Source organism: Narcine bancroftii, chromosome 13 (assembly GCF_036971445.1).
Source record: "Narcine bancroftii isolate sNarBan1 chromosome 13, sNarBan1.hap1, whole genome shotgun sequence".
NCBI classification, from domain to species: Eukaryota; Metazoa; Chordata; class Chondrichthyes; order Torpediniformes; family Narcinidae; genus Narcine; species Narcine bancroftii.
The window spans coordinates 48444668-48456726 of record NC_091481.1 but is presented as its reverse complement, the minus strand read 5'-3'; positions in this window follow the sequence as shown (position 1 = coordinate 48456726).

Here is a 12059-nt window from a genome sequence, read left to right as displayed (position 1 = left end):
TATCGGGTCGAATAGTTCTGCCTGCTGGGCAGAGGTGTGTGTCTGGAAGGTGGCTGCTTCAATGATTTTAGATGTCCCTTAAGTGACAGGATACCCAGAATTTTTTTTTTCGCAACTGGGCGAAAACACCCGAGTGCAGGTGTCATATCTGCTTTTACCTCCACATATGGCAGTTCATTCTCTCCGCACATCTCCTTCCTGCATTCTCATCTTCCACAAACCAGGTTTCTGCTGTTGGCATTGGTTTGTCCTTTAAATCAGGTCTTGTTCCTACGAGAAGTTTATTGCTGTGCAGACAGTTTTGTTCAGGGTTGTCCAGTTCCATTGGTGGTGGTGGGGTGGGGGGAGGGGGGGTGGGCGTTGAGTAAGACAGAAGGGTTGATCGTGGTGTAATTGTAAAAAGTCAAGTCGGAGTTTGACAGAAGTGAGATTTAGTAGCAGTTCAGCCTTGTAAGGTGTAAGGTGTTCACCTTACAACCTTGTGTAAGGTGTTCACCTTACAACCTTGTGTAAGGTGCCATGATTATGTCGATGTCAGCAGTGAAGCCATCCAGTGCTGTTTATAAACTTTAACTTGCTGATGGAACATGGTGTTTGGGCAACCGAAATCATGGCAGGTAAGGCAGGTTGAATCTGGGTGCATGAAGGGAGCCCCTGGGCTACGGGGTCTAGTTGAACAGAAAAATATACCACAAGTCTCCATACATTCCCACAATACTGTATCCGAACCACTGTCACACTTTCCTCTTTTAAGGTGACAAACAGCTAAAACTGACGGTCAAATAGCGGGCGTCCCACAGCCGGGGTAGAAACTGGGGATATTTTTAGTGCCTGAAAGGCACCATATGTTCAAATAGTTTAAAATTGACTTGGTTGAAACGCAACCAGCTGCCCTAAAACAATACCCAAGAGTCAGATAATATACTTCCAATGAAAACACTGTAGCTAATCTCAGCATAAGCCTTTGTTACAATATGCACTGTCTTGGATTCTTTGCCTGGTTCTTTTTCTCTCGGCAGGGACCCAGATCAACCTCATATGAGGGACCACAATGCGAAAGAGTTCGGGCTCAAGGGTCCCAAGGTGCACTGCTGCTCCGTCTGATGTCCCAGTGACCTTGTGGCCACTTACACCATACATAGTGATCTTCCCAGCGAGAGATTACCGACTCCGCCAATGTTATAGTTTAGTCCTGTCAAGGTACAAGAAGTACAACCAAACCACAAAGTCCAACACACAGAGAATTGATTTGAGTCCTGCTAGTGGGAATGAGCAGTAATTAGGGTTGGGTCGACAAGGTCACCTCCCCAGTACTGCTGAACCTCATTCAAAGTACAAGGTTACAGAATACAATATTGAAGACATTTTGGTGCATTTGATTAAGTGACCATTTCTTTGAGGGGATTGTTTCAAGCTGAGGTGTTACAGTCAGTGTTTTGTTATTTGTAAAGACAGGAAAATGGTTATCATAAAATTGGCTTTCTATAATGCAAAGATATGGATTCGTGGCAGACATGATCAAGAGGGGCCTTTATGATAGTGTGAGCCCAGCACTTGGCACATGTCAATGTTGCTTCCCCAGTGGTATAGTCATGATTTTGAACAGGGTTAGTTGAATTAAAGACACTGGAGCAAAGTCATCAGGGCCCTTGCTCTGCTCCCTCTGCAGGCTTTTGATGTTTCCACATTCTCTTTGACAAGCTTGTCGTGCCATCAGCTGTTTTTGGGCGGGAACCCATTTATGAATGGGCTGCATCTGACAGCTGGTTATGTGTAACAGCAGGGTATAGTGTTATTGTGCAGAGGACCATGAGCTGGCTTTATAGAAGAGGTGATAATCATTTAAAAGTCTGCTCTATCTTTCAGAATAGGGTTATAATTACATCTTAACTCTTATACCCAGCACATTCACTTCATTACATTGTCAACCAATACCACAGATCGGGTGGACAGTCAGAACCTTTGTCTTTACGATAATGATGTTCTATTCTAGAGGGCATGGAATGAAGATGAGAGAGGGGAGAGGATGGAAAGTTTAAAGGAGATGTGCAGGCAAAGTTTTGATTTTGTGAGAGCATGAACTGCCAGACGAAGAGGTAAAAGCAGATATGCACCCGTTTTATAAAGTTAACATTCCATATTTTATTAAAGGTTAAAATAGACATTTTAGACAATTATACACTTTCTATGCAGAGATGATAGGCACCATAATGTTCATGTTCTCAGTCAGGCAATGGAGATGCCCTAGGATGGGGCACTATAATGTTCTTCAATGAAGCAATGGTCTACATGGACAGCAGCACATTCTCCAGGTCACTGCCACCCGGTTCAAGATGTTTGTAATGAGAATCCACCATGGTCTTATCGGTGTATCCTCCTCCCATGCAATCCGAACTGGATGTTCTCTGGGATGACAGTGACCTGAACTCCCTGAGTCTTCCAGGATGATGGTGAAATCTTCATCCTCTTCTGCGATCATAGTCATTTTTTCAGTGGTGTGATGAGATGGCTAGTATATTGGGGAAATTTTATTTCCTCGATGCATGATCAGATGTGTCTGAAAGTAGTTGAAGATAGCTGATAATCAGGTAATCCATCAACTTGCCCACTGCACGATGTTTATATAGTGAATGGGGATTATGATGTGACTGAAAGCAGCCAATGAAAACCCAAAGAAAATCAAATCTCCTTTTAAGATGCAAAAGCTGCTTGATGTTGATATATTATTAGTTATATGTTTATAAGTTGAGGAAACCCCCAAAGAAAATCTCCTTTTAAGTTGTAAAAGCTGCCTGACCTTACAGTTCTACACGACGAGTAACTAGACTTTAGACATGGTACAGATATTCAAAGATGCACCATTCCTAGAACCATCTCACAATTCAAGCTCTGAAACAGGCAGCCTAGCCCTTCTAGTCCAGGCCAAACACTTTCTCTCTTTCTTAATATTTATTTAAAATCACAGAACAGAACATGAATTACTCCTTTCCAGTACATATTGTTACGGAGTCTAGAGGACCCCAAAATCCAGCAGCAATAGATAGGCACCACAGCACAGGGTTACTTAAACAAAAGTTGTTTTTAATTATATTTGGACAAGAAAAGAGAATTAAATTGTAACTGATTCCTGTGAGAAACCCAGCTTACTGATGACTTCATCTCACAGAGTCAGTGGGTGAAGTGAGAAAACCTTTTATTCAACACTCTTGCAAGATCAGGTCTCCTTCAGAGAAGGCGCTGATATACAACGACCTTTTTTTATGCATTTCTTTGTGTTCATAACCACTCCTTTGTTAATTTATTTGGCCATTTAACTGAGCAACTGTTTATTTAACCTATCAAAAGCTGTTCCACTCGTCGTCTTGAAGCCAGTCCTTGTTTAATTCTCCCATTCCCCTGATTTTGTAACCCCAACTCTTTATTTATTTTTATCTTTATTTGGTCAGATACTTTGTCATATGTTCCCGTTCCAATCTTTTTAATAGATCATTGTTGGGCGGTTTCAGTTGCCCCAATAATGACTCAGATAAAGTCAGAGGGGAACGATAGGCTTTATTGCACGAGAGACTGCTCGCCCGGGTCCAAGGCTAGGAATGAATGGGAAGGAGAAGGGACACAGTGGGAACAGGGGAATAGTGGGGAGCATTGGGGAATAGATAGCGAACTGTGGAGAATGGGGGAACAGTGGGGAACATAGTTCAACAGTGGGGAATGCAGAGAATAGTGGTCAAAATTGTGTAAAATTTTGGGAACAGAGAGAAACAGTGGGGAACAGTGGGGAACAGTGTGGGATCAGCTGGTTAAAATTGGGGAACATTGAAGAAATGTGAAAACAGTTTGGAGCAATGGGGTACAGAGTGGAACAGATGGCGAAATGTGGAGAACAGGGGAAGAGTGGGGAAAATTGGGAAACGGATTTGGAAAAGAGGGAAACAGTGGGGATCCATGGGGAACCGTGTGGAACTTGTTTGAAACAGCTGTGGAACAGAAGGAAACAGATAGCGAATAGTGGGGTACAGGTGAGGAGCAGTGGGAATAAGTGGAGCAATGGTGGGAAACTGTGGCACAAGAATGGGGACAGATGATGAACAGTGGAGAACCTGGGTAAATGTGGTTAACTGTGGGTAAAGTGGGGAACAGATTTGAAAATGAGGGGAATTGTGGGGGACAGTGTGAACATTGGTGAAGTGGTGGAAAATGCTTGGGCGTAGTGGAGAACTGGTGAAAAACCGATGGTGAACTGTGGTGAATATAGAGTCTATGTGGTGAACAGTGGGTAACGTGGGAAACAGCTGTGGAACAGTAGGGAACATGTGGGGAACAGTGGGAAAGAGGTGAGCAGCAGTGGGAAACAGTGGAGAAGTGATGTGCAACTGATGGAGAACTGTGGCGAACAGTGCGGACAGTGGTGAAATGGTGGTGAACTGCTGCGGAACTTTGGGGAACCGGGGAACAGTGGAGAACTTGGGGAAATGTGGCAGAAAGTGGGGAACAGATTGGGAAATTAGGGGAACAGTGGATAAAAGTGGGGAAATGTGGGGAACAGTGGAGAACAGTGGTGAAATGGGTGGGAACTGCTGGGGAACAGCAGGGATCTCTGGTTAACCTATTTTTAACGGATGATGTACAGTGTGGAAGAAATGGTGAACAGTTTGGAAGCGTGGGGAACACTGCAGAACAATGGGGAATGGAGGGGAATAGTGTGGAGCAGGTGGTAACTATTAGGAAATGGGAACAGTAGGTAACACTGCAGAATGGTGGAGAAAAGAGGGAACTAGTAGGGAGCAGGGGGAACAGAAGTGGAACTGATTGAATGCAGGGAGGAACTGTGGGGAACAGATGGGAAACTGCCGGGAAACAGTAGAAATTGGTGGGGAACAGTTGCAGAACAGGTGAAGAACAGTGGGATACAGCGAAGAAATGTGGAGAACAGTGGGGAATATGGGGAAAGTTGGGGAACTGGGGAACAGTGGGGAACTATAGGGAGCATAGGTAAACAGTGGGGAATAGTGAAGAACTAGGGATCAATTGAGAACAGAGGGGAATAATTCGTAACAGTGGGAACAGAACTTAAAAGGGGAGAGCAGTGGGGAAAAGATGGCTAATCGTAGGGAAGAGTAGTCAAAAGTTTGTGGCAGTTGGGGAACAGTGAGGAACATTGGAAATTATTTGGGGAATATGTCGGGAACAGCTGGTGGATAGGGTGCACTGAACATTAAGGAATGGAGAGAAAAGATTGGAACAGCAGTTGAAACTGCAGAACAGAGGAGAAAGGCGGAGAGCAGAGTGGAATAGGGCGGGAAACAGATGGGAGCACTGCACAACAGTGAAGAACAGAGGGGAGCAGTGGGGAACAGAACAGATCAGTGGGGAGCACTGTAGAACAGTGGGAAACAGGGTGATCAATGGAGAATGGGGTAACAGAGGGAAACAGTTCGGAAACAGCGGGAGAACAGTGGAGAACATTGAAGAAATGTGGGTATCAGTGGGGAACTGAGAGGAAGAGTGGGGAACAGTTGGAAACAGATTGCGGAATAATTAGGAAGAGTGGGGAACAATGGTGAACACTGGGATCTGAGGGTATCAGGCGAGAGCAGTGGGGATCAGATTATGAACCTTGGAGAATGTGTGGAACAGTGATCAAAAGAGTGTGACAGGTAGACAATAATGGGGAACAGTGGGAAACATTTAGGGACAGCTGGGGAGAAGTGGAGAATAGTGGGCAACAGATGGCAACATTGAGGAACAGATGGAACAGATGGGGAATTCGGAAAACTGCAGAATAGTGGTGAACAGGTTAATAGTGGGGAGCAGTGGGGAATGGATAGCAAAATGTGTAGCGGGGGTAGACTGGAGAAAAGTGGGGAGCAGTGCGGAACACTGTGGGACAGTGGAGAATGTGGGGAAGAGTGGTCAAATTGTCTAAAAGGTGGGGAACAAAGTGAAGCAGTGGGGAACAGTGTGGGATCAGCTGGTTAGAATTGGGGAACATTGAAGAACTGTGGAAAACAGTAGGGTGCAATTGCGTAGTGAGTGGAACAGATGGCGAACTGTGGAGAACGGGGGAACAGCGGGGAAAAGTGGGAAAAAAATTGGTAAATGAGGGAAATTGCATATCCATGGTGAACATTGTGGAACTTGTAGGAAACAGCTGTGGAACAGTGGGGAACAGGTGGGGAGCAGTGAGAAACAGTTGAGCAATGGTAGGGAATTGCTGCAGAAGTGTGAGAACATATGACGAACAGTGGAGAACCTGGGGAAGTGTGGGTAACTGTGGGGAAAGTGGGAAACAGATTGGGAAATGAAGGGAATATTTGGGATCCATGTGGAACAGTGGGGGAACATCGAGTCAGTGGGGAACTTATGAGAAAAAGCTGCTGAACCGTTGGAAACTGGTAGGGAACAGTTGGGGAACAGTTGGGGTACAGGTGAGGAGCAGTGCGAAACTAGAACAGATGGGAAACTGATAGATACCAGTTGGGAACATTGATTAAATGGTGGGCAACTGCTGGGGACCTCTTTTCTCCGCTGCTCCACAATATTCCCTAATGTTTCTTATCGTTTCCCCACATTTATCCACTGTTATCCAATGTTCCACCCGTTCTCCACAGTTCGCCAACTGTTCCCCACTGGTTCCCTCGGGGAGCACTGGGGAATGGTGGGAAACAGATGGCGAACAATCGAGAAAGGGTTAACAGGGAGAAACAGATCGGGAACAGCTGGAGATCGGTGGAGAACATTGAAGAAATAAGTGGGAAATAAGTAAACAGTGGGAAACAGTGAAGAACTGTCGGGATCAATGGGGAACAGAGGGGAATAATTCGTAACAGTGGGGAACATAGCGTAAAAGGGGATGGCGAATCATGGGAAAGAGTGGTCAAAAGTGTGTGGAAGGTGGGGAAAAGTGAGGAACATTGGAAAACATTGGGTGAACATCTCTGGAACAGCTCGTGGATAGAGCGCAACAGTGATTGAAGATTATGGAATGGAGAGAAAAAATGGGATCAGCAGGGAAAACTGCAGAACAGTGGAGAACAGCGTGGAACAAAGAGGAATAATAGGGAGCAGAGGGGAACAGAGTGTAATAGGGGGGAACAGATGGGAACAGTGCACAACAGTGTAGAACAGAGGGAAGAAGTTGGGAACAGAGCAGAAAGTGGGGAGCAATTTAGGAAACAGAAGGCGAACAGTCGAGAATGGGGTAACAGAGGGAAACAATTCGGAAACAGCTGGAGAACAGTGTGGAACTGACGAAATGAGGGGATCAGTGGGGAAATGAGAGGAACAGTGGGGAAGAGTTGGAAACAGATGGTGAAATAATGGGAAACAATGGTGAACACTGGGGATCTGAGGGTATCAGGCGAGAGCAGTGGGGAACAGATGGTGAACCGTTAAGAACGTGGGGAACAGTGGTCAAAAGTGTGTGACAGCTGGTGAGAAGGGGAGAATAGTGGGCAAAAGAAGGCAACAGATGGCAACATTGATAAACAGAGGTAAAAAATGGGAACTGGGGAAAACTGCAGAAAAGTGGTGAACAGAGGGAATTAGTGGGGAGCAGTGGGGAACAAAGTGGAATAGTGGAGAATGCAGTGAACAGTGGGTAACAGTGATCAAAAGTGTGCAACAGATGCCACAGATGGGGAACTGGGGAAAACTGGAGAAAAGTGGTGAACAGAGGGGAATAGTGGGGAGCAGAGTGGAATGCATACCGAACTGTGGAGTGGGGGTACAGTGCAGAAAAGTGGGGAGCAGTGGGGAACAGAATTGAACAGTGGGAAATATGGGGAACAGTGGTAAAAATTATGTAAAAGGTTGGGAACAGAGAAAAACAGTGGGGAACAGTGGGGAACAGTGTGGGATCAGCTGGTTAAAATTGGGTAACATTGAAGAACTGTGGAAAATAGTGTGGTGCAATGGCGTAGAGAGTGGAACAGATGGCGAACTGTGGAGAACGGGGTAAAAGTGGGAAACATATTGGGAAATGAGGGAAACAGTGGGTATCCATGGGGAACATTGTGGAAATTGTGGGAAACAGGTGTGGAACAGTAGGGAACAGATGGCGAACTGTGAGGAACAGGTGAGGAGCAGTGGGAAACTGGTGAAAAGATGGAGAACTGACAGTTACCAGTGGGGAACATTGATGAAATGGGGGTTGGGGGGGACTGCTGGGGAACATTTGAAACTTCTGGTGAACCTGATTTGACGAGGTGGGAAACAGTGAGAAACAAATGATGAACAGCTTGGAACCTTGGGACACACTGCCGAACAATGGTGAATGGAGGGGTATAGTGGGGAGCAGGCAGGAACAGATGTGGAAATGGTACCCACTGGTACCTATCAGTTCCCCATCTTTTCACCAGTTTCCCACTGCTCCTCACCTGTTCCTCACAGTTTGCCATATGTTCCCTACTGTTCCACAGCTGTTGCCTCTGTTACACACTTTTGATCACTGTTACCCACTGTTCCCCTCATTCTCCACTATACCACTCTGTTCCCCCCTGCTCCCCATTAATTCCCTCTGTTCACCACTTTTCTGCAGTTTTCCCCAGTTTCCCATCTTTTGCCTCTGTTCCTCAATGTTGCCATCTGTTGCCCACTATTCTCCACTTTTCCCATCTCTTCACCAAACGTTACACACTGCTCCTCCCTGTTACCACCTGTCACACTTTAAAGAAGGTTTAACAGTGATCAACTTTGACAGATATGGTGAACCCGGTTTCACAGTGGGAAGAAGGTTTAATATTGATGAACTGTGTCACATACTGTTACACTAGGTTCACAGTGGGGAAAATGTTAAACAGTGATTAACTGTTTCTGACAGTGTTACACCACGTTCACAGTGGGGAGAATGTTTAACAGTGATGAACTCTGTAAGGTACTGTGACCCCAGGATTAAGTGGGGAGAAAGTTTAACAGTGATTAACTGTGTCAGTTTCTGTTACACCAGGTTCGCAGTGGGGAGAACGTTTAACAGTGTGGAACTATGTCAGATGCTGTTACACCAAGTTCATAGTGGGTAGAAGGAGCTGCGATAGATAGTATTACACCAGGATCTCTGTGCGGAGAATGTTTAACTGTGATGAACTGTGTCAGAGACTGTTTCACAAGGCTCACAGAGGTGAGACGGTTTAACAGTGATGAAATTTGTCAGATTTTGTCACCCTAGTTTCACAGAGGGGAGGAAGTTTAACATTGATGAACTGTGTCACATACTGTGTTACACCAGGTTCGCAGTGGGGAGAAGGTTTAACAGTGATGAACTGTGTCAGATACTGTTACACCAGGTTCACAGTGGGGAGAAGTTTTAACAGTGATGAACTTTGTCAGATACTGTGACCCTAGTTTCACAAAGGGGAGAAGGTTTAACATTGATGAACTGTGTCACAGGCAATTAAACCAGGTTAACAGTGGGGAGAAGGTTCAACAGTGTTGAACTGCGTCACATACTCTTACAACAGTTTCTCAGTGGGGAGAATTTTTAACAGTGATGAACAGTGTCAGATAGTATTACACCAGGTTGACGGTGCGGAGATGGTTTAACTGTGATGAACCTTTTCAGATTCTGATTCACCAGGTTCCCGGTGCAGAGTTGGTTTAACAGTGATGAACCGTTTATGATACTGTTACAAAAGGTTCACAGTGGGGAGATGGTTTAACAGTGATGAACTGTGTCAGATTCTGCTTCACGAAGTTCACAGTGGGGAGAAGAATTAACAGTAATGAGCTGCGTCAGATAGTATGACACAAGGATCTCCGTGCTGAGAAGATTTAACCGTGATGAACTGTGTTGGATGTTGTTATACAATGCTCACAGTGGTGAGAAGGTTTATCAGTGATGAACTGTGGGGAGCACTGGGGAACAGTGGGAAACAGATGGCGATCAATGGAAAATGGGGTAACAGAGGGAAAAAGTTCGGGAATACCTGGAGAACAGTGGGGAACATTTACGAAATGAGGGGATCAGTGGGGAAATGAGAGGAACAGTGGGGAAGAGTTGGAAAGATATAGCGAAATAATGGGAAACAATGGTGAACACAGGGGATCTGAGGCTATCAGAGGAGAGCAGTGGGGATCAGATGGCAAAGCGTGGAGAACATGGGGTACAATGGTCAAAAGTGTGTGACAGGTGGACAATAATGGGGAAAAGTGGGAAAACTTTGGGAACAGCTGGGGAAAAGTGGAGAATACTGGGCAACAGATGGCAACATTGAGGAACAGAGGGAACAGATGGAGAACTGAGGAAAACTGCAGAAAAGTGGTAAACATGGAAATAGTTGTGAGCAGTGGGGAATGGATAGCGAACTGTGTAGCGGGGGTACAGTGGAGAAAAGTGGGGAGGAGTGCAGAACAGTGTGGGACAGTGGGGAATGTCGGGAAGAGTAGTGAAAACTGTCTAAAAGATGGGGAACAAAGAGAAGCAAAGGGGAACAGTGTGGGATCAGATGGTTAAAATTGGGGAACATCAAAGTGTGGTGCAATGGCGTAGAGAGTGGAACAGATGGCAAACTGTGGAGAACGGGGGAACAGTGGGGAAAAGTGGGAAACAGATTGGGAAATGAGGGAAACAATGGATATCCATGGTGAACACTGTGGAACTTGTGGGAAGCAGCTATGGAACAGTAGGGAACAAATGGCAAACAGTGGGGTACAGGAGGGGAGCAGTGGGAAACACTGGAGCAATGGTGTGGAAATGCTGCAGAAGAGTGAGGATAGATTATGAACAGTGGAGAACCTGGGGAAGTGTGGGTAACTGTGGGGAAAGTGAGGAACAGATTGGGAAATGAGGGCAACATTTGGGATCCATGGGGAACAGTGGGGGAACATCGAGTCAGTGGGGAACTTGGGAGAAAAAGCTGCGGATCCATTGGGAACTGGTGGGGAATAGTTGGGGAACAGTTGGGGTACAGGTGAGGAGCAGTGGGAAACAGTCGAACAGAGGGGGAACTGATAGATTCCAGTTGGGTACATTGATTAGATGGTGGGGAACTGCTGTGGTCCTCTTTTCTCCACTGCTCCACAATATTCCCCAATGTTTCTTATCATTTGCCCACATTTATCCACTTTTTTCCAATGTTCCACCCGTTTTCCATAGTTCGCCCACTGTTTCCCTCGGGGGGCAGTGGGGAACAGTGGGAAGCAGATGGTGAACAATTGAGAAAGGGGTAATAGAGAGAAACAGATCGGGAACATCTGTTGAACGGTGGAGAACATTGAAGAAATGTGGGGATCAGTGGTGAAATGTAGGCAGCATTGGGAAACAGAGGGAAACAGTGAAGAACTGTAGGGCTCAATGGGGAACAGTGGGGAATAATTCGTAACAGTGGGGAACAGAGCGTAAAAGGGGAGAGCAGTGGTGAACAGATGGGGAATCGTGGGAAAGAGTGTTCAGAAATGTGTGGAAGGTGGGGAACAGTGAGGAACATTGGAAAACATTTGGTGAACATCTCTGGAACAGCTCGTGGATAGAGCGCAACATGGATTGAACATTAAGGAATGGAGAGAAACGATGGGAACAGCAGGGAAAACTGCAGAACAGTGGAGAACAGCGGGGAACAAAGGCGAATAATGTGGATCAGAGGGGAACAGAGTGGAATAGTGGGGAACAGATGGGAACACTGCACAACAGTGAAGAACAGAGGGGACCAGTGGGGAACAGAACAGAACAGTGGGGAGCACTGGGGAACAGTGGGTAATAGATGGCGATCAATGGAGAATGGGGTAACAGAGGGAAACTGTCTGGGAACAGCTGGAGAACAGTGGGGAACATTAACGAAATGAGGGGATCAGTGGGGAAATGAGAGGAACAGTGGAGAAGAATTGGAAACATAGCAAAATAATGGGAAACAATGGTGAACACTGGGGATCTGAGAGTATCAGGCGAGAGCAGTTGGGAACACATGGTGAACCGTTAAGAACGTGGGGAACAGTGGTGAAAAGTGTGTGACAGCTGGGGAGAAGTGGAGAATAGTGGGCAACAGATGGCAACATTGAGGAACAGAGGGAACAGATGGGAAACTGGGGAAAACTGCAGAAAAGTGGTAAACAGGGGAATAGTGGGG